Genomic DNA, 23,978 nt, shown 5'->3' with positions numbered 1-23,978 from the left:
ATCTCATCAACACTATAAAATATGGAAGTTTTTTTAAATACTTTCATCATATTGCTTTTCTCCTTCTCTTTCTTCTCTATAGCTAGAAGGCAGTCATGTTAAATATGTTGAGCAATATTAGAGGGGGGAGGGGTGGTAATGTAAAGCTTTATGTGGTGCAGCCACAATCTGCTCATGGTGGGAAGTCTGTGGCTTAAGCACCAGCTATCTTTATAATAACGGTCTCATGTAAACAGGGGCTTGATTCAATTGAAAATCATATAACAAAGACCTAGCTACTACTAGGGTTGCACATTTTGGGGAATGTTCAGAGGTGGAAACTTTCCGTGGGAATTAACGGGAATATATGGGAATATATAAGAATTAACGGAAATATATGCAAACTAATATTAATACCATTTAAATAGAGGTGTTTTTTGCATTGGCTATATTTATTTATTTATGGAGATAGAAACATACACCTTTGCCTTATCATAAGTAGACAATTGCAAATGATTAAATCCTTCCACTAAAAATGTTTAAAAAACTACACTGCTCCAAAAAATTAAGGGAAAACTAAAATAGATTCCTAGATCTGAATGTATGAAATATTCTTATTAAATACTTTTTTCTTTACATAGTTGAATGTGCTGAAAACAAAATCACACAAAAATTATCAATGGAAATCAAATTTATCAACCCATGGAGGTCTGGATTTGGAGTCACACTCAAAATTTAATTGGAAAACCACAGTACAGGCTGATCCAACTTTGATGTAATGTCCTTAAAACAAGTCAAAATGAGGCTCAGTAGTGTGTGTGGCCTCCACGTGCCTGTATGACCTCCCTACAACGCCTGGGCATGCTCCTGATGAGGTGGCGGATGGTCTCCTGAGGGATCTCCTCCCAGACCTGGACTAAAGCATCCGCCAACTCCTGGACAGTCTGTGGTGCAATGGAGTGGATGGATGGATGGAGCGAGACATGATGTCCCAGATGTGCTCAATTGGATTCAGGTCTGGGGAACGGGCGGGCCAGTCCATAGCATCAATGCTTCCTCTTGCAGGAACTTCTGACACACTCCAGCCACATGAGGTCTAGCATTGTCTTGCATTAGGAGGAACCCAGGGCCAACCGCACCAGCATATGGTCTCACAAGGGGACTGAGAATCTCATCTCGGTACCGCATGGCAGTCAGGCTACCTCTGGCGAGCACATGGAGGGCTGTGCGGCCCCCCAAAGAAATGCCACCCCACACCATGACTGACCCACCGCCAAACCGGTCATGCTGTAAGATGTAGCAGGCAGCAGAATGTTCTCCACGGCGTCTCCAGACTCTGTCACGTCTGCCCCATTGCTCAGTGTGAACCTGCTTTAATCTGTGAAGAGCACAGGGCGCCAGTGGCGAATTTGCCAATCTTGGTGTTCTCTGGCAAATGTCAAACGTCCTGCACGGTGTTGGGCTGTAAGCACAACCCCCACCTGTGGACGTTGGGCGCTCATACCACCCTCATGGAGTCTGTTTCTGACCGTTTGAGCAGACACATGCACATTTGTGGCCTGCTGGAGGTCATTTTGCAGGGCTCTGGCAGTTCTCCTCCTGCTCCTCCTTGCACAAAGGCAGAGGTAGCGGTCCTATTGCTGGGTTTGTTGCCCTCCTACGGCCTCCTCCACGTCTCCTGAAATACTGGCCTGTCTCCTTTTAGCGCCTCCATGCTCTGGACACTACGCTGACAGACACAGCAAACCTTCTTGCCACAGCTCACATTGATGTGCCATCCTGGATGAGCTGCACTACCTGACCCACTTGTGTGGGTTGTAGACTCCGTCTCATGCTACCACTAGAGTGAAAGCACCGCCAGCATTCAAAAGTGACCAAAACATCAGCCAGGAAGCATAGGAACTGAGAAGTGGTCTGTGGTCACCACCTGCAGAACCACTCCTTTTTTAAGGGTGTCTTGCTAATTGCCTATAATTTCCACCTGTTGTCTATTCCATTTGCACAACAGCATGTGAAATGTATTGTCAATCAGTGTTGCTTCCTAAGTGGACAGTTTGATTTCACAGAAGTGTGATTGACTTGGAGTTACCTTATGTTGTTTAAGTGTTCCCTTTATTTTTTTGAGCAGTGTATTTAGTTACAAATTGAACTTTAATTAAATGAGTTGATTTCACTGAACAACAAAAGGGAATACTGAATGATCCATCGCATCTCCCCAAAAAATGTCAACATACATCTGTAAAATTATAGTCTAGAAACTAAAGCTTTGGTTGTCTTCCTCTCAGGCTTCCATGTCTTCTCCCTGTACCTCCTCAATGTACACCTCTTGAACATCAGACTGAGGCCTCATCGTCACTGTCACTTTCAAACCTTGTTGAGGATGGCTCGTTGTCAGGCTCAAAAACCCTCAAATTTGCCCAGATGGCAAACAATATTTCAACCTTGTATTGGTCAGCCTGTTGCATGCTTTGGTGTGGGTGTTCCCAAACAAGGACCAGTTGCGCTCTGAGGTGGCTGATAATGGTGGGATTTGGAGGTTGATGGAGGCAACAGGGGAAAGAGCGTCAGATCCACAAAGTTCCTTCCACCAAGTGGCTGATGAGATATGTTGGCACGACTGCCATATTGCATCTCCATCCCAAAGCCCATGCTTGGAAGTGTACTTAGCCAGACTGCCAAGAACCTTGCCCTTACCCAGGCCAAGGTGGCGAGACATGGTAGTGATGACACTATAGGACTTGTTGATCTCTGCACCAGACAGGATGCTCTTGCCAACATACTTGAGGTCCAACACGCTGCGGCATGTATGGGCTTTAGGCAGAAGTCTTCACGCTTTTTGATGTATTTCAGAACTGCAGTTTCCTCTGATTGGAGCAACAGTGAAGTGGGCAGGGCAGTACAGATTTATTCTCTTACATCTGCAACCAGAGTCTGAACATCAGACAGGATGGAATTGTCTCCCTCAATCTGTGCAATGACTAGGTTCAGGAGTTTCAGGCTGCGTACCACTCTCTCCCAAAATGCATCATCCAGGAGGATCCTCTTGATGGGGCTGTCCATATCGGCAGACTGTGATATGGCCATTTCTTGGGGACTCCTATCCCTCCAGGAGACTGTCAAACATGATGACAACACCACCCAATGGGAGTTGCTGGGCAGCTTCAATGTGGTGATCTTATTCTTCTCACTTTGCTTGGTGAGGTAGACTGCTGCAATAACTTGATGACCCTTCACATACCTAACCATTTCCTTGGCTCTCTTGTAGAGTGAATCCATTGGTTTCAATGCCAATGCATGAGCAGCACAGCCAACGGGTGTGATGTGAGGGTAGAACTCCTCCACTTTAGACCAGAAGTCTTCATGTTCACAGCATTGTCCGTCACCAGTGCAAATACCTTCTGTGGTCCAAAGTCATTGAAAGTCACTGCCTTCAGCTCATCTGCAATGTAGAGACCGGTGTGTCTGTTGTCCCTGGTGTCTGTGCTCTTGTAGAATACTGGTTGAGGGGTGGAGATGTAGTTAATTATCCCTTGCCCACAAACAATTGACCACCCATCAGAGATGATTGCAATACAGTCTGCTTTTTCTGTGATTTGCTTGACCTTCACTTGAACTCTGTTGAACTCTGCATCCAGCAAATGAGTAGATAAGGCATGGCTGGTTGGAGGGGTGTATGTTGGGTGAAGAACATTCAGAAATCTCTTCCAACATCTTCCACATTGCCTGTGAGCATCAGAGGTGAACCAGTTGCATACACAGCTTGAGCAAGACATTCATCAGCATTTCTCTGACTACGTTCCTCCATTGTGTCGAAAAAACTTCTGATTCCAGGAGGATCATGAGCTGTTGTTATTGATAAGGCGTCTGATTCACCTCAAATAGAAGTAGATGGAATTTTGTCAGAGGTTGCTTGTTGTGAGCGCTGAGGGAACTTTACACACTTGGCCAAATGATTCTGAATCTTTGTTGCATTCTTCACATATGATTTGGCACAGTATTTACAAATGTACACAGCTTTTCCATCTACATTAGCTGCAGTGAAATGTCTCCACACATCAGATAGTGCCTGTGGCACAATTACAAAACATTTTGTAAAAAAACAAAAACTAATACAATTCCATGTACAAATAAATAGTTAAGAAATTAGATTAAACAACTCCTTGGTAAAATACATGTTTTAAAATGAAACATGTACGGAAACAGGTGAATTAACACTCAGTTAGCAGGCTCAAGCAAGCTAAAACCCACATGGTAGCAAAAACTAACTAGCAGAAATTGCTAACAAGTTAGAAATTATTTAAACACACTTTGTTGTAGGCTACCATTTACTAGTTAACAAAAAATCATGTCATATAAAATGTATTCACTCCACCCGGTATTGTAATCAAAAGTATTGTAATCACCAGAAAGCATGTAGTTCTTGGCTCAGAGAGTTTAGTAGTGTGGGCTCAATAGGATCTCATTAGTATGCAAGATCTTGAGAATCAGCTATACATGTGATGGAAGAATGCACTATGCATGCAGAGGTTTGCCACAAGACCTAGAATTGCCTTATGTGTATCCCACAAAAAAGGTTCACTGTTATAAGCTAACTTTTTGAGCAAAATTCCCCAAATTCCAGGGCTTAACTTCCCATGGAAAATTTCCGGATATTTACCAGAAAGTTTCTGACCCTTTGCAACCCTAGCTGCCCTAGCTACTACTACCAGGTGCTTCTGCTGCCTCTACTCTGGAACAGGAGCAATGACTCCCAGGCAGCTGCCCTGGCCAATGGGTTGGTTTGGTGGCTAGTCAGTCCACTCAGCCTGCATGCCTGGCAGCTTTTATAAATGGGGCATGCCCAAAACCCCTGCCTGGCTGCATCACCACCCAAACACACAGCGCAGGGAATCCTCTTCCCCTAGCTGGGGTGGCAGGTAGCCTAGTGGTTAGAATGTTGGGCCAGTAATTGAAAGGTTGCTTGATTGAATCCCTGAGCTGACAAGGTAAAAATGTCATCCTGCCTGTTGGCCTACCTGGGAACAGTGGGTTGTCATTATAAATAATAATTTGTTTTTAACGGACTTGCCTAGTTAAATAAAGGTTACATGAAAAAAAATTCAAGCTGCAACCGGAGTGTCTGTCTGTGTGTGTGTGTGTGTGTATGAGAGAGAGGGAGAGAGAGAGAGAATGTGACAAAGCACTCAGGTAAGAGTAGGAGCACAATGCGAGAGTGCCAAACACACACACACACACGCCTTTGCAGTGAGGCTGACAATTTGCATTCCAGTGTTCACAGTACACCATCAAACATTTTGACCATTCCATATACACCAACAAGAGTTGGTGCTGCTGAGAAGGGAAATAAAACCTCTCACTCCCCCCCCCTCCCCCTTTTGTGAAAACAGAAGCTTGACTGTTGAACGTGCTGTGAATCACAAAAGATACGATTGTTACTGTAATGAATGCTAATATACTGTTTTTACTATAATGAATGCTTCAGAAAGACCAGTGTTAAACCAGCAATACAGAACATACAGATGGATCTGCGTCCCAAATGGCACCCTATTCCCTTTATAGTGCACAACTTTTGATCAAGGCCCATAGAGCACTATAGTAGTGCACTATATAGGAAATTGGGTGCCATCTGGGATGCAGACAGTGTCTACAGTAGATACCTATATTGTTCTCCAGGGGGAGGTGACTGGGAGAGGAAGGGCAGAGGTTGTGTGGTGGAGGGTCTCTGGTTTCCTTATAAGGAAATGTCTATAGACATAATCTTGCATGACCGCGAACAATGTTCTTCAAAAGGCGAGGCAGCACTGGCCTTTTATAGGGCCCCTGAAAACCGTGCCCCCCTACACAATCAATGGACATGAAAGACCCTGAGTGTACACGATGACTGCAAAGGCAATATTGACAGGAATATGGGTGGGTTAACTGCCTGTTCAGGGGCAGAACGACAGATTTGTACCTTGTCAGCTCGGGGGTTTGAACTCGCAACCTTCCGGTTACTAGTCCAACGCTCTAACCACTAGGCTACCCTGCCGCCCCATTCAAAATGTAACGAGTACTTTTTGGGTGTCAGGGAAAATGTACGGAGTAAAAAATACATAATTTTCTTTCGAAATGGAATGAAGTAAAAGTAGTCAAAAATATAAATTGTGAAATAAAGTACAGATACCCCAAAAAACTACTTAAGTAGTACTTTAAAGTATTTTTACTTGAGTAGTTTACATCACTGATCTTTATCAATCAATCCAACTTTATTATAAAGCGGAGACATTACTAGGGGAATTTACGAAAGGTAAAAAAGCGTCACTGGTCACATTGGTTATTGCTTTTGTAATTTTTATGAAAAGGAGACTAAATCCACTGGGCCAATTGTGCGCCGACCTATGGGACTCCCAATCACGGCCGGTTGTGATACAGCCTGGAATCGAAACAGTGACGCTTCTAGCACTGAGATCCAGTGCCTTAGAACGCTGTGCCACTCGGGAGCTGTTCTATTTTGTGTGCAATGATGTACAACAGTGTTGGTTGTTAAGCTTAAAGTAATGTCTTTGTTGTTGTAATGTCGCAATCCGACGTGGCAGTTTCACCCCAACGGATTCCAACTTCAGGAAAGGCATTGCCAATGTTGTATGTGTTGGGGGGTTCTGCATGTCATTAAAATTGTGAAATACTTCTAGTTCTGTGGACACGTCAACAACTGGACATCAATGGCAGATTTCCAAACTTGAAGCTGAAGTTTATCATGTGTGATGGGTATGAAACTAAGGCTTGGAGGGAATAGAAGCCAGACCTGTTGGCTGGTGCTAGGCAGACCAGGCCTGCTATTAAAATATGGGCTGCTCTCAGACTTGATATACTGTACATGCTGGTTTCTGACTTGATATAGTGTGTGGGTGTGAATTCTTGTTCGCCATGCATCCATCAGTCTGTCTGACAAGTCGACAGAGCCGTGAGGCTAACATTTGCTGGACTTTATGGCTCCGTAAAGGGATAGTTCACTACAGAATCAAAGTTCTTTCAGACTTTTTAGGATCTCAAACGTCGAGATGAGTTCCACACCATCTGTTGTGTATATCCAGCTATAATCCTCAATCCCAAATAAATGGGAAAGATAGGCACCATTTAAAATGTTAGATTTTTCCCCCCTTTATTTAACTTCTTATGGCTTGGGGGCAGTATTTCGACGTCTGGATGAGAAGCGTGCCCAAAGTAATGCATATGCATATAATTGGTAGATTTGGATAGAAAACACTAAAGTTTCCAAAACTGTTATAATAATGTCTGAGTATAACAGAACTGATATGGCAGGTGAAAACCTGAGGAAAATTCATCCAGGATGTGGGATTTTTTTGATGTGGGTATTTTCAATTGAATGCCTATAGAGTATCTAATGGGTTTGGACCCAGATTGCTGTTCCTATGGCTTCCACTAGATGTCGACAGTCTTTAGACATTGTTTCAGGGTTTTTTTCTGAAAAATGAAGAAGAATGAGACCTTTCTCTTAGTGGACTGTAGAATCATGCAGTGCTGGTTTGCGAGCATGACCGAGTGCGCGCCCTTCGTTCTTTTTCCTTTCTATTGAATACGCTATTGTCCGGTTTAAATATTATCGATTATTTAGACAATTGACAACCTGAGGATTAATTATAAACATTGTTTGACATGTTTCTATGAACTTTACCGGTACTATTAGGATGTATTCTTCTGCATGTTTAGACTGCCTTTGAGCCAGTGGATTACTGAACAAAACGCGCCAACAAAACGGAGCTTTTGGGATATAAGGAGGGACTTTAATCGAACAAAACCAACATTTATTGTGTAGCTGGGACTCTTGTGACTGCAACCATATGAAGATCTTCAAAGGTAAGTGATTCATTTTAATCGCTATTTCTGACTTTTGTAATTGCTTTACTGTCCGCCGTAAAGCCTTTTTGAAATCTGACAAAGCGGCTGGATTAACAAGAAGTTCATCTTTAAGCCGATGTATAACACTTGTATTTCTTATGAATGTCTATTATGACTTTCTGTATTTTGAATTTGGCGCTCTGCAACTTCACCAGATGTTTTAGAGGTGGGTTGCTACCGGAACGCCTGCGCCAGAAAGGTTAACCAGGTAGGCCAGATGAGAACAAGTTCTCATTTACAACTGCGACCTGGCCAAGATAAAGCAAAGCAGTGCGACACAAACAACAACAGAGTTACACATGGGATAAGCAAATGTACAGTCAATAACACAATAGAAAAATATATGTATAGTGTGTGCAAATGTAGTAAGATTAGGGAGGCAAGGCAAAAATAGGCCATAGTTGCGAAATAATTACAATTTGGTATTAACACTGGAGTGATAGATGTGCAGATGATGATGCGCAAGTAGAGATACTGGGGTGCAAAAGAGCAACAACAACAAAAAATAACAATATGGGGATGAGGTAGTTGGGTGTGCTATTTACAGATGGGCTGTGTACAGGTAAGCTGCTCTGACAGCTGATGCTTAACGTTAGTGAGGGAGATAAGTCTCCAGCTTCAGTGATTTTTGCAATTTCTTCCAGTCATTGGCAGCAGAGAACTGGAAGTAAAGGTGGCCAAAGGAGGTGTTGGCTTTGGGGATGACCAGTGAAATATACCTGCTGGAGAGTGTGCTATGGGTGGGTGCTGCTATGGTGACCAGCGAGCTGAGATAAGGCAGGGCTTTACCTAGCAAAGACTTACAGATGTCCTGGAGCCAGTGAGTTTGGCGATGAATACGTAGCGAGGGGCAGCCAACGAAAGCATACAGGTCGCAGTGGTGGGAAATTATGACAGAAGATATACAGCCTCATCCACACAACAGATGGCATGGGTCATGCCATGAACTCATCTCAAACATTTCACCCCTTTCAGGGCCTCAATAAAACATTCATTTTGGCGTGAACTGTTCCTTTAAATCAGGAATCTGACTGACTACAGGCCAAATGTCATAATGGAGCATGAAGGTTTACTTTAACTATACTGTAGGTCTATCTGTGGAACAATCTAGTGCTCATGACCGCGGCCACGACCAGGGCTAGACCAGTCAGTATTATTTCAGAGCAGTGGTGTGGTGGGCGGAATGTTCCACAGGGTTCCGGAGTGTGTTTGGCCTAAGGCTACCTTTTGATTTACTCAGTTTATCAATAGAGACTTACCATTCAAATAAATGATTAGCATTATGCTGTTTTTCAATTAGATTGGTAAAACTAAAAGTAACATTTATTGTATAATTGATTCAATTAATGCATACATGGCTGCCTCAATAATTGACAGAAAAAATTTCAAATGGAATGAAAGAGCAGTAGCTGAGTTTTTTTGTCTGGATCAAGTGCCATTCTGTGACTTTGGCTAATGCGCATTTTTTTTTTGTGTGGTATCGTTTTGGTATTGAATAGTGCGATACTAAACCTGGTGTAGGTATCCAAGTCAAAATTCTGGTATCGTGACAACACTAGTTGTAGGGATATAAGCAAGTGTCATAGATTCTCCAGGCGACCTGCTTGTCGTCTCTGACTGGTAACATTGATCTGTATGATGAAAGCATCTACCTTTAACCCGGTTTGCACTCTGTAGTCTGGACACATGCTGAGCTTCAGCAGGCACGGACACACACACACAGAGACAGACACAGACACTTTGACGATACCAGTATCACAATATCTTTCCACGCCAAAAAATGTAAACGCGTAGCATACCAAACTCTTTGGTCCTTCAAAAACCTGCTGCTTGTAAAATAAACACGTGAGTCTGGATGACAACATAATGTTTGTTTCCAACATTAGGGATGTTTTCCCCCCAAAAAGTTATACACTTTGTGTTTTGTTTCCTTGCCATGATACTAACAATTATCATAATACTGGTATAGTCCCGGCCCTAACACATGCACACAGACAGACGGACACAAACGCACACACAGATGCGAGCACACACAGAAGCACACATGCTAGCACGCTCACAAACACACAAACACATAGCTTTCCACAAGTTCCGTAAGGTGAACTCTCCATGGCAGGAGCCTCTCTGATTGGTCGGCCTAGGGTTCTGGTTTCTGATCTTGTCTTAGACTATGACGCACAACAGTCAAACATCAACTCCGAGGTGTGTCCACACCAAATGTGCCAGATTGGTGTCAGCAGTGGGATATAGCCATAGCCCCACAAACAAACAATCCGGAGTGCACTAGCACAGTCATGTTAAAAGGCATACAGAAAAGGGCTCGAACAAAGGACCAGGTCGCGTATTCATAAAGAGTGCTGATCTTGGATCAGTTTAACCTTTAATAGATCATAATGAATAAGATTATATGGAAAAGGAGGACCTGATCCTCCATCAGCATTCCTACTAAGAGATGGTTTTTGAACATGGGCCCTGTTCAGTTGGATCAGTCACTTCGATCTCGGACAGTCTAGCTCCCTCCTCCACTTTGAATCTCTCTCCCAGAAACGCCACCTGGCGGGTCAAGGAGGATTAGCCAATCAAAGGGTCAGGGGTACAGGGAGCTTCCAGTGGATTAACGCCACAGCCAGACAACACACAAGAGGCAGTGGATGGACTGGTTTACTCAGGCTACTCATGTTGGGAAATAAGTTAGTCGACCGCGTTTTGAGAAACTCCTTGACTCAAGAGCACCTTAAGAGCACCCTAACTCTATACCTTAAACCTTGAGATAACTTTGCCCCTACTCCTCAAATTCCATGTGCAGATACAAATATAAAAGAGCTGAAGCTCTGAGCTATCCAACCAGGCCCTATTCCTACTACTTCTGTTGTTTCACCCACTGCATCATAAGGCGGCGAGAAAGGGCCAAGTGGGAAGGAACCAGAGAACTCACCTGTGGATTGTTCTGATCACCGCGCTCTGCTGGGTCTTACTGTTCTTCTTACAGCCCTTTCCTCGTGGTGAGCTATTATTGGCCGATGATGCAACCCAGGCTCCCTTATTAGTCCATCTCAGCCCCTAATGCAGCGCGCTCCTCTTAAGTTCCAGAAACCATTCAGGCCTGCCGCTGTGCTGTTTAATGTAAGTGACTGTCCCCCAAGCATGCAGCTTTCTGGTTTTGACTGCCTCCCAGGCGTGCCATTTTCCTGGGTCTGAAGATGTGATGCTGCCACCCAGGCAAACTGTTTCAGGCTCTTTCCGTGTTGGTTTTTGGCAGCAACGCACTAGCTCGGCAAGCCCTGGGTCTCAAAGCCTCTGAGACGTGCACCACCGCTCTGTCCTTGTCTACCTCCCGAAAAGGTGCTTTCCAGTGGATCAATCTGCCTGCAACTGTAAAACACACACAGATTAGTAGGGATTGACATAAACACAAAGAAGCCGATTGAGTACGAAACACCTTCAAACTCAGAGGGCAGACTATCAGCAGACTTGTTTCCGGAACACAGATTAAGCCTAGCATTTATCATCCAATCCCTGTCTGCTCTAACAGCCGCTAATACCTGCATGACTGGTTTGAAATCCGATAAATGAATAGTTCTTGCTCAAAAGAACACACACATATTCACTCACACACTGGCTTATACAACGCATACAGTTGAAGTCGGAAGTTTACATACACTTAGGTTCGAGTCATTAAAAGTCATTTTTCCAACCACTCCACAAATTTCTTGTTAACAAACTATAGTTTTGGCAATTTTACCAACAATTGTTTACAGACTGATTATTTCACTTATAATTTACTGTATCACAATTCCAGTGGGTCAGAAGTTTACATACACAGTCAAGTGCATTTAAACCGATTAGAAAATTCCAGAAAACTATGCAATGGCTTTAGAAGCTTCTGATAGGCTACTTAACATAATTTGAGTCAGTTGGAGGTGTACCTGTGGATGTATTTCAAGGCCTACCTTCAAACTCAGTACCTCTTTGCTTGACATCATGGAAAAATCAAAAGCAATCAGCCAAGACCTCAGAAGAAAATTGTAGACCTCCACAAGTCTGGTTCATCCTTGGGAGCAATTTCCAAACGCCTGACGGTACCACGTTCATCTGTACAAACAGTACGCAAGTATAAACACCATGGGACCACGCAGCCATCATACAGCTCAGGAAGGAGGAAAGTGCAAATCATTCCCAGAACAACAGTAAAGGACGATGTGACGATGTTGGAGGAAACCAAAGTACAAAAGTATCTATATCCACAGTAAAAGGAGTCCTATATTGACATAACCTGAAAGGCCGCTCAACAAGGAAGAAGCCACTGCTCCAAAACCACCATAAAAAGGCAAACTACGGTTTGCAACTGCACATGTGGACAAAGATTGTACGTTTTGGAGAAATGTCTTCTGGTCTGATGAAAGAATAATAGAACTGTTTGGCCATAATGACCATCGTTATGCTTGGAGGAAAAAGGGGGACGCTTGCAAGCCGAACACTTGCCAAAGACTGGTGCACTTCACAAAAGATGGCATCATGAGGAGGAAAATTATGTGGATATATTGAAGCAACATCTCAAGACATCAGTCAGGAAGTAAAAGCTTGGTCGCAAATGGGTCTTTCAAATGGACAATGACCTCAAGCATACATCCAAAGTTGTGGCAAAATGGCTTAAGGACAACAAAGTCAAGGTATTGGAGTAGCCATCAACGTCCTGACCTCAATCCCATAGAAGATTTGTGGGCAGAACTGAAAAAGCCAGACATTATGGACCTGTGTGTGTGTGTGTGTGTGTGTGTGTGTGTGTAATGCATACAGCAGCCCTTCTGACACATAGCGCCTACAAAAAGTCTACTTGGAACTTTTTTCACATTTTGTAGTGTTACAAAGTGGGATTTAAATAGATGTAATTATATTTTTTTGTCATTGACATTATCAAATATTTTGTGTAGATCAAAGAGAAAATAAAATTCTACAAATGTTTACAAATTAATAACTAAAATAAAGTCATAACATAAGTATTCACCCCCTTTGTTTAGGCAAGCCTAAATCAGTTCAGAAGTCAAATTTGTCTTAATAATTGAAATAATAGGGGTTGACATGATTTATTTTTTCAAGTATTACATTTTAAGTACAGAATCAACTACAAAGACCAGGGAGATGTTCAAAAGCCTCATAAAGAAGGGCAGTGATTGGTAGATGGGTAACAAATTGGACATTGAATATACAATAGTGGCCTATTAATTACAATTTAGCAATTAAACACTGGAGTGATAGATATGCAAGTAGAGATACTGGGGTGCAAATGAGCAAAAAAATTAATAAATAACAGTATGGGGATGAGGAAGTTGGATGGGCTGTTTACAGATGGGCTATGTAGAGGTGCAGTGATCTGGGAGCTGCTCTGACAGCTGGTGCTTAAATTTCGTGAGGGAGATATAAGTCTCAAGCGTCAGTGATTTTTGCAATTCGTTCTAGTCATTGGCAGCAGGGAACTGAAAGGAAAGTAAGAAGAGGAATTGGCTTTGGGGGTGACCAGTGAAATATTCCTGCTGGAGCGTGTGCTCCAGGTGGGTGCTGCTATGGTGATCAGTGACCTGAGATAAGGTGGGGATTTACCTAGCAAAGACTTATAGATGACCTGGAGCCAGTGGGTCTGGCGACGAATATGAAGCAAGGGCCAGCCAACGAGAGCATATAGGTCGCAGTGGTGGGTAGTATATGGGGCTTTGGTGACAAAACGGATGGCACTGTGATAGACTGTATCCAATTTGCTGAGTAGAGTGTTGGAGGCTATTTTGTAAAAGACATCACCGAAGTCAAGGATCGGCAGGATAGTCTGTTTTACGACGGTATGTATGTTCGGCAGCACGAGTGAAGGATGCTTTGATGCGAAATAGAAAGCAGATTTAATTTTGGATTGGAGATGCTTAATGTGAGTCTGGAAGGGGAGTTTACAGTCTAACCAGACACCTAGGTATTTGTAGTTGTCCACATATTCTAAGTCAGAACCGTCCAGAGTAGTGATGCTGGACGGGAGGGCAGGTGCGGGCAGTGATCAGTTGAAGAGCATGCACTTAGTTTTACTTGCATTTAAGAGCAGTTGGAGGCCACGGAATGGGAGTTGCATGGCATTGAAGCTCGTCTGGAGGTTGATTAACAGTGTCCAAAGAAGGGCCAGAAGTATACAGAATGGTGTCATCTGCGTAGAGGTGGATCAGAGAATCACCAGCAGCAAGAGCGACATCATTGATGTATATAGAGAAAAGAGTCGGCCCGAGAATTGAACCCTGTGGCACCCCCATAGAGACTGCCAGAGGTCCGGACAACAGGCCCTCCGATTTGACACACTGAACTCTGTCTGAAGTGTTTGGTGAACCAGGCGAGGCAGTCATTTGAGAAATCAAGGCTGTTGACTCTGCCTATAAGAATGGGATGATTGACGACACAGACGTCATATTTTATATGACAGTGATTGACGACGATTAATGTCATTTTATATATATAGGTTTTGGGCATGCCCCATTTATAAAAGCTGCCAGGCATGCAGGCTGAGTGGACTGACTAGCCACCAAACCAACCCATTGGCCAGGGCAGCTGCATGAGAGTCATTGCTCCTGTTCCAGAGTAGGGGCAGCAGAAGCACCTGGTAGTAGTAGCTAGGGCAGCTAGGGTTGCAAAAGGTCAGAAACTTTCTGGTAAATATCCAGAAATTTTCCATGGGAAGTTAAGCCCTGGAATTTGGGGAATTTTGCTCAAAAAAGTTAGCTTATAACAGTGAACCTTTTTTGTGGGATACACATAAGGAAATTCTAGGTCTTGTGGCAAACCTCTGCATGCATAGTGCATTCTTCCATCACATGTATAGCTGATTCTCAAGATCTTGCACACTAATGAAATCCTATTGAGCCCACACTACTAAACTGTCTCAGCCAAGGACTACATGCTTTCTGGTAAGTTTTGATTATATAGTGAATATATTTTATATGACATTTTTTGTTAACTAGTAAATGGTAGCCTACAGCAAAGTGTGTTTAAATCATTTCTAACTTGTTAACAACTTCTGCTAGTTAGTTTTTGCTACCATGTGGGTTTAAGATATATAGACTTGTTTATACTGTATTATTGACTGTATGTTTGTTTTACTCCATGTGTAACTCTGTGTCGTTGTATGTGTCGAACTGCTTTGCTTTATCTTGGCCAGGTTGCAATTGTAAATAAGAACTTGTTCTCAACTTGCCTACCTGGTTAAATAAAGGTGAAATAAATAAAATAAAAAGATTGCTTGAACCTGCTAACTGAGTGTTAATTCACCTGTTTCCATACATGTTTCATTTTAAAACATGTATCTTACACAGGAGTTGTTTAATCTAACTGCTTAACTATTCATCTGTACATGGAATTGTATTTTGGTATTTAAAAAAATAAATCATTCTAATCCTTACAGGAAAATGCCACGGACTCTATCTGATGTGTGGAGACATTTCACTGCAGCTAATGTAGAGGGAAAAGCTGTGTACATTTGCAAATTCTGTGCCAAATCATATGTGAAGAATGCAGCAAAGATGCAGAATCATCTGGCCAAGTGTATAAAGTTCCCTCAGCGCTCACAACAAGCAACCTCTGACAAAAGTTTCTCTACTTCTAATCGAGGTGAAAATGGTGAATCAGACACCTTATCGATAGCAACAGCTCATGGGACCTCCTGGAATCAGGACCATGGGGTTATAGCGGCGAGACAGGGCATCCGGCTTCACGTTCTTGGACCCCGGCCGATAGGAGGGAAAGTTGAACCGGGTAAACAGCAGGGCCTATCTCGACTGCCTGGAGTTGAGGCGCTTGGTGGTGCGAAGATACTCCAGGTTTGTATGGTCGGTCCACACAATGAACGGATGTTCCGCCCCTACGAGCCAGTGCCTCCATTCCTCCAATGCCATCTTCACCACGAGAATCTCCCGATTCCCCACATCGTGATTTCTCACCACCACGAGTGGAAGGCCGCCTTCAACATGGCTAGCAGCCACTGCGAATATCTGGTCATTCCCTTTGGCCTTACCAACACCCCTGCCTTTGTTCCAGGCTCTGGTGAATGACGTTCTCCGCGACATGCTGAACCGGTTAGTCTTCGTCTACATTGATGATATCATTGTCTTCTCCCGCTCCCTCCAAGAACACGTGCTCCATGTCCGGCAGGTTCTCCAGTGCCTTCTGGAGAACCAGTTGTTCGTTTAGGCAGAACGTGTGAATTCCATTGCTCCACCATACTATTTCTGGTCTACATCATCTCTCCTGTGAGCTTCAAAATTGATGCTGAGAAGGTGAAAGCGGTGGTGGATTGGCTTCAGCCTAAGTCCATGGTGCAGCTGCAATGCTTCCTGGAGTACTTTTATCTGTGTTTTATCCGAGCTTATAGCACCCTGCCCTCCCTGTGTCTGCACTCACCTCTACCAAGGTTCTGTTCACATGGTCCACGGCCACGAACCGGGTGTTCCGGTACCTTAAACACTGCTTCATCATGGCTCTGATCCTGGTTAATCTGGACCCTTCCCGTCAGTTCATGGTGGGGGCTGTTGGTGGGGGTTTTTCTGTCCAACATTCTGCCCTGGACCTTTAGCTGCATCCCTGCGCCACCTTCTGCATCCCTGCGCCGCGTGTCGATGTGGTGCGTATTCGGAAAAAGGACTGTCGTTGCTCCAATGTGTACCTAACCATAAACATCAATGCCTTTCTTAATATCAATACACAAGTATATATTTTTAAACCTGCATATTTATCTGTGAAGACTATTTCTTCCTAACAAAACCAGCCAACTTTGTCAAACGGGGGATGATTTAACAAAAGCACATTTGCGAAAAAAGCACAATCGTTGCACGACTGTACATAACCATAAACATTCTTAAAACCAATAAACCGAAGAATAGATTTTTAACCCTGCATATTTAGCTGAAAGAAATTCATGTTAGCAGGCAATATTAACCAGTTGAAATTGTGTCACTTCTCTTGCGTTCATTGCATGCAGAGTCAGTGTACAGTGGGGAAAAAAGGTATTTAGTCAGCCACCAATTGTGCAAGTTCTCCCACTTAAAAAGATGAGAGAGGCCTGTAATTTTCATCATAGGTACACTTCAACTATGACAGACAAAATGAGAAAAAAAAAATCCAGAAAATCACATTGTAGGATTTTTAATGAATTTATTTGCAAATTATGGTGGAAAATAAGTATTTGCTCAATAACAAAAGTTTCTCAATACTTTGTTATATACCCTTTGTTGGCAATGACAGAGGTCAAACGTTTTCTGTAAGTCTTCAAAAGGTTTTCACACACTGTTGCTGGTATTTTGGCCCATTCCTCCATGCAGATCTCCTCTAGAGCAGTGATGTTTTGGGGCTGTTGCTGGGCAACATGGACTTTCAACTCCCTCCAAAGATTTTCTATGGGGTTGAGATCTGGAGATCTCCAGGACCTTGAAATGCTTCTTACGAAGCCACTCCTTCGTTGCCGGGCGGTGTGTTTGGGATGATTGTCATGCTGAAAGACCCAGGCACGTTTCATCTTCAATGCCCTTGCTGATGGAAGGAGGTTTTCACTCAAAATCTCACGATACATGGCCGAAGTTCATTCTTTCCTTTACATGGATCATTTGTCCTGGTCCCTTTGCAGAAAAACAGCCCCAAAGCATGATGTTTCCACCCCCATGCTTCACAGTAGGTATGATGTTCTTTGGATGCAACTCTGCATTCTTTGTCCTCCAAACACGACAAGTTGAGTTTGTACCAAAAAGTTATATTTTGGTTTCATCTGACCATATGACATTCTCCCAACATTCTCCCATTCTCCCGATATTTTTGCTCACCGTTCTTGTGATAATTTTGACCCCACGGGGTGAGATCTTGCATAGAGCCCCAGATCGAGGGAGATTATCAGTGGTCTTGCATGTCTTCCATTTCCTAATAATTGCTCCCACAGTTGATTTCTTCAAACCAAGCTGCTTACCTATTGCAGATTCAGTCTTCTCAGCCTGGTGCAGGTCTACAATTTTGTTTCTGGTGTCCTTTGACAGCACTTTGGTCTTGGCCATAGTGGAGTTTGGAGTGTGACTGTTTGAGGTTGTGGACAGGCGTCTTTTATACTGATAACAAGTTCAAACAGGTGCCATTAATACAGGTAACGAGTGGAGGACAGAGGAGCCTCTTAAAGAAGAAGTTACAGGTCTGTGAGAGCCGGAAATCTTGCTTGTTTGTAGGTGACCAAATACTTATTTTCCACCAGAATTTGCAAATAAATTCATAAAAAATCCTACAATGTGATTTTCTAGATTTATTTTCTCATTTTGTCTGTCATAGTTGAAGTGTACCTATGATGAAAATTACAGGCCTCTCTCATCTTTTTAAGTGGGAGAACTTGCACAATTGGTGGCTGACTAAATACTTTTTGCCCCACTGTATATGCAACAGTTTGGGCCGCCTAATCTGCCAGAATTTTACTTATTTATGACATAACATTGTGCAATGTAACAGGAATATTTAGACTTATGGTTGCCACCCATTAGATAAAATATGGAACAGTTCCGTATTTCACAGAAAGAATAAATGTTTTTTTTCAAAATTATAGTTTCCGGATTTGACCATATTAATGACCTAAGGCTCCCATTTCTGTGTGTTATTATGTTAAAATTAAGTCTATGATTTGATAGAGCAGTCTGACTGAGCTGTGGTAGTCACCAGCAGGCTCGTAAGCATTCATTCAAACAGCACTTTCGTTCGTTTGCCAGCAGCTCTTTGCAATACTTCAAGCATTGACCTGTTTATGACTTCAAACCTATCAACTCCGGAGATTAGGCAGGTGTAACCGATGTGAAATGGCTAGCTAGTTAGCGGGGTGCGCGCTAATAGCGTTTCAAATGTCACTCGCTCTGATACTTGGAGTGGTTGTTCCCCTTGCTCTGCATGGGTAACGCTGCTTCGAGGGTGGCTTTTGTCGATGTGTTCCTGGTTCGAGTACAGTTAGGGGCGAAGAGAAAGACGGAAGCTATACTGGCAATACTAAAGTGCCTTTAAGAACATCCAATAGTCAAAGGTATATGAAATACAAATCGCAGAGAGAGAAATAGTCCTATAATTCCTATAACAACTACAACCTAAAACTTCTTACCTGAGAATATTGAAGACTCATGTTAAAAGGAACCACCAGCTTTCATATGTTCTCATGTTCTGGGCAAGGAACTTAAACGTTAGCTTTTTTACATGGCACATATTGCACTTTTACGTTCTTCTCCAACACTTTTTTGCATTATTTAAACCAAATTGAACATGTTTCATTATTTATTTGAGGCTAAATTGATTTTGTTGATGTATTATATTAAATTAAAATAAGTGTTCATTCAGTATTGTTGTAGTTGTCATCTATTAAAAATAAAAATGTATTTAAAATATATTATCTTTGTCACATTATTCACACACTGTGGAATTCACTGCTTCAATTTTAGTAGCCTACCTCTCCTCTCCTAGCTGAAAGTGTGAGATAAATGTGTGGTCTCAATGAAATAGAGTAGGCTGCCTATGCACGGGCAGAGAATCAGGTGGCAGATATCTTTCCAAGGAAATTAACTTCAATATGATTAGGCTATGGTTTTACTTGAGTGTCTGTAAATGAATATTGATAATGGAAAGAAGTGGAGCGCGCTCAACGTGAGTCGAGGTGCAATCCAAAAATGTGATCACGATTAAAAAAGAAAAATGTGCGACACACATACCATGGTGAGCGAGTGTTGAGCATTTTCCTTTTCAATGAACCCATTTATTTGTCACTGCCTGCAAATCATCCTGCTTCTAAAAAATGTGTCTATATCCTATATGCAAAGCGTAGCTAAAGAGAAAGTGCAAGTGTCCTCTCTCATGATTCATGCTGCTTTAAGTTCAGTAGCCATAGTTCTCATTTGCAACTGCGACCTGGCCAAGATAAAGCATAGCAATTCGACACATACAACAACAGAGTTACACATGGAATAAACAAAACATAGTCAATAATACAGTAGAACAAAAGAAAACAAAAAGTCTATAGTGAGTACAAATGAGGTAAGATAAGGGAGGTAAGGCAATGGTGACGAAGTAATTACAATGTAGCAATTAAACACTGGAATGGTAGATGTGCAGAAGATGAATATGCAAGTAGAGATACTGGGGTGCAAAGGAGCAAGATAAAAAAATAAATACTGTATGGGGATGAGGTAGGTAGATAGATGGGCTGTTTACAGATGGGCTATGTACAGGTGCAGTGATCTGTGAGCTGCTCTGACAGCTGGTGCTTAAAGCTAGTGAGGGAGATATGAGTCTCCAGCTTCAGAGATTTTTGCAGTTCGTTCCAGTCATTGGCAGCAGAGAACTGGAAGGAAAGATGACCAAAGGAGGAATTGGCTTTGGGGGTGACCAGTGAGATATACCTGCTGGAGAGCGTGCTGCTATGATGTCCCGAGAGCTGAGATAAGGCGGGGCTTTACCTAGCAGAGACTTGAAGATAACCTGTAGCCAGTGGGTTTGGCGATGAGTATGAAGCGAGGACCAACCAACGAGAGCGTATAGGTTGCAATGGTGGGTAGTATATGGGGCTTTGGTGACAAAACGGATTGCACTGTGATAGACTGCATCCAGTTTGTTGAGTAGAGTGTTGAAGGCTATTTTATAGATTACGTCTATGGATGGTCTATGGATGGTCAGTTTTAATGAGAGTATGTTTGGCAGCATGAGAGAAGGATGCTTTGTTGCGATATAGGAAGCCAATTCTAGATTTAATTTTGGATTGGAGATGCTTAATGTGAGTCTGGAAGGAGAGTTTACAGTCTAACCAGACACCTTTAATACTGATATAGCCAAGCCTAATATAATTGGCCACTTGAGAATCTCTGGTAATGGAACCTATTTTTTAGGTTATTTCTACACATTTAGATTTTTAGGGTGCAACATTTCTGGGACCATGGCTGGCAAGTGAGCTGTGTCACATACGCCTAAAATAACATTGCGGGACTGCGGCTGGTTTCGGGACCAGTTCTTGCAGCAGCAGGTGGGAGTCATAAAGCCAGTAGGAGCGGGCAGGTGTGGTATGAAAAGCTGAGGGTGTGGGCGGGAGCGGGACCAAAACAAATCAGTCTCCAACCAGATTACTAAGATGCATTAAAACCCATGTCAAATTCATATGGACACTGCATGACACTGCCTGGAATTGGAGTCTAAAGACGTGTTTGTGAATGCTCAAGGTACGAATGTGTTTCAGGTTAGATTTAAATCCTATCCATTTGTAACTGAACAGCGCAAAACATTAGTAGAGTCGTTTCAAAAGACAGTGCCACAACCCAAACCGGGGCTGAACATTTGAGTCTTTTTTTTGTTGTCCAGTCTGAACTGGGAAAAAAAGCACAAAGTCAAACAACGTAGCTACAGCTTGCAACGACAAATAGCCTAACCTACCCACTTTATGTCACCCAACTACATGGATCATCATTTTACTGACCCCATCACACTGACCAAATAAATGTATATGATAAACACCACATGCCTCCATAATGACAAATTGCTTCATTCCAGAATAAGAAAACAGTTAAATGAAGTGCATATGACTTGATTATGTCAAGTAATAAAGTGTGCCTGAAAGCATAGATCAAAATAGCCCCTCGCTCTCCAGATGGCCCAACCACGATTTCTTTCTGATTAGCTTCCACAAAATGTTCTTGTATTTAAAACCCCCCTTATGATCTATGACATGTTTTCGCTTCACAAAGAGTAATATCTCATCTCCTCTAGCCCGAGGGAAGAAAGAGGGGGAGTCTGTTCATCAGGATATTGTCGTATTTGTCCCTTCTTTGTGTGTAGGCAGGGGGACATGCGGATCCAATTTTGGCTGCCATTGCCGGGAGGGAAGGGAAGAGAGAGAGGAAGCATTTTCAATGGAGAGATGCATAGTTTTCTAGAATCATGTCACATGTCAACTATCATTTCATTTCTGGTAATTTGCTAAACTTTCCAGAAAATATTATGGAACATCTTATTCCGAACAAAATGTACAAAAGCGGCTCATGCTGCAGATTCGTCAACTGACTGTTCTTGAAACCAGACTGAGACATTACCAGTGGCGCCATGCAGAAAGTATGATAACTACAGCCATTAGAATCTCACATCACATCGTAAGCTATCGGTTCTCAGCATTATCCAGTACTTTAGGTGAATGACACTTCTGTCAAACTAACACAGCCAAAGCATCCTGCTGGGACAACAGTAAACTTGTCCTGGGTTTGCACGAGGCCATCTGTCCGTTTATGACAAGATAACAACCTCAAAGTGCCACTCATTTGGCGGCAGAGGCGAGTTCAGTTCGTATGTCTGGTGAGTCCGTAAACGTAACTATTCGGATAGGTAATTCATATCTATAAAGATAGGGAAGTGGACCCACTTCACCACCCAGCCCAGAGGAAAACCTGGCACTGTGTAACTGTATCTTATTTTATGGCAGACCAGGGGTCGTCCTATGTCACCTTAGAGCACACAACACTGGTGGTGGTACCACGGCTGCATTTGAATGACCTAAAATAGCCTCCTCACCTCATATCATCTCCATTGGCACCGAGCTGGGGGTGAAAACTGGATAGGGACATTTCCGTCTAAAAGGACCCATGAGCACCAACATGTGAAGTTCATAGTGTTGTCACGATGCCAGAATTTTTACTTCGATACCAGGTTGAGTATCCCGATACTCCATACCATCACGATACTCCATACCAAAACAATACCACAACTAAAAAAGAAGGCGTATTAGCCAAACAGAAACTCAGCTACTGCTCTGTTCAATCATTGGACATCTTTTGAGTTCAATATCATTCCATTAGACAATTTTTAGGTCAAAATTTTTTAGAGGCAGCTATTGTATGCATTAATAAATCAATTGCACCATCATACAATCAATTTGGCAATGTTTTTACCAATCTAACTACATAACACAATGAGTGATGATAACTTGGCTATATACAGTACAAGGGGTACCAGTAGAGTCGATGTGCAGGGAGGGGTACAAGGTAATTGAGGTAGATATGTACATATACATATATGTACATATACAACTAACTACGTGTTATTTCTTACATTAGTACCCCAGGTCATCTTAGGTTTCATTACATACAGTCGAGAAGAACTACTGAATATAAGATCAGCATCAACTCACCATCAGTACGACCAAGAATATGTTTTTCGCGACGCGGATCCTGTGTTCTGCCTTACAAACAGGACAAAGGAGTGGATCCTATGCAGCGACCCAAAAAAACGACTCCGAAAGAGAGGGAAACGAGGCGGTCTACTGGTCAGACTCCGGAGACGGGCACAGCGCGCACCACTCCCTAGCATTCTTCTTGCCAATGTCCAGTCTCTTGACAACAAGGTTGATGAAATCCGAGCAAGGGTAGCATTCCAGAGGGACATCAGAGACTGTAACGTTCTTTGCTTCACGGAAACGTGGCTTACTGGAGAGACGCAATCCGAAGCGGTGCAGCCAACAGGTTTCTCCACGCATCGCGCAGACAGGAAAAAACATCTTTCTGGTAAAAAGAGGGGCGGGGGCGTATGCCTTATGACTAACGTGACATGGTGCGATGAAAGAAACATACAGGAACTCAAATCCTTCTGTTCACCTGATTTAGAATTCCTCACAATCAAATGTAGACCGCATTATCTACCAAGAGAATTCTCTTCGATCATAATCACAGCCGTATATATCCCCCCCCAAGCAGACACATCGATGGCTCTGAACGAACTTTATTTAACTCTCTGCAAACTGGAAACAATTTATCCGGAGGCTGCATTCATTGTAGCTGGGGATTTTAACAAGGCTAATCTGAAAACAAGACTCCCCAAATTTTATCAGCATATCGATTGCGCAACCAGGGGAGGAAAGACCTTGGACCATTGTTACTCTAACTTCCACGACGCATATAAGGCCCTGCCCCGCCCCCCTTTCGGAAAAGCTGACCACGACTCCATTTTGTTGATCCCTGCCTACAGACAGAAACTAAAACAAGAGGCTCCCACGCTGAGGTCTGTCCAACGCTGGTCCGACCAAGCTGACTCCACACTCCAAGACTGCT

The 23,978-nt window shown here is 42.9% G+C and overlaps 2 protein-coding genes across 2 annotated transcripts in view; both read right to left on the bottom strand.

Moving 5' to 3' along the window:
* LOC139406895 (thyroid hormone receptor alpha-like) overlaps window positions 1–11,097 on the bottom strand; it is a 42,646-nt gene extending 31,549 nt beyond the window's left edge. The window contains exon 1 of the mRNA XM_071150030.1: window positions 10,814–11,097. The gene's annotated coding sequence lies outside the window, so the exon portion shown is untranslated. The remainder of the gene's footprint in view (window positions 1–10,813) is intronic.
* LOC139406902 (uncharacterized) overlaps window positions 1–23,978 on the bottom strand; it is a 624,715-nt gene that overhangs the window by 435,463 nt on the left and 165,274 nt on the right. The gene's annotated exons all lie outside the window — the stretch shown is intronic.

The sequence above is a fragment of the Oncorhynchus clarkii genome, chromosome 4 (assembly GCF_045791955.1).
Source record: "Oncorhynchus clarkii lewisi isolate Uvic-CL-2024 chromosome 4, UVic_Ocla_1.0, whole genome shotgun sequence".
NCBI classification, from domain to species: domain Eukaryota; kingdom Metazoa; phylum Chordata; class Actinopteri; order Salmoniformes; family Salmonidae; genus Oncorhynchus; species Oncorhynchus clarkii.
The sequence above is the reverse complement of the archived record's forward strand: the minus strand, read 5'-3'. Positions and strand labels throughout refer to the sequence as shown.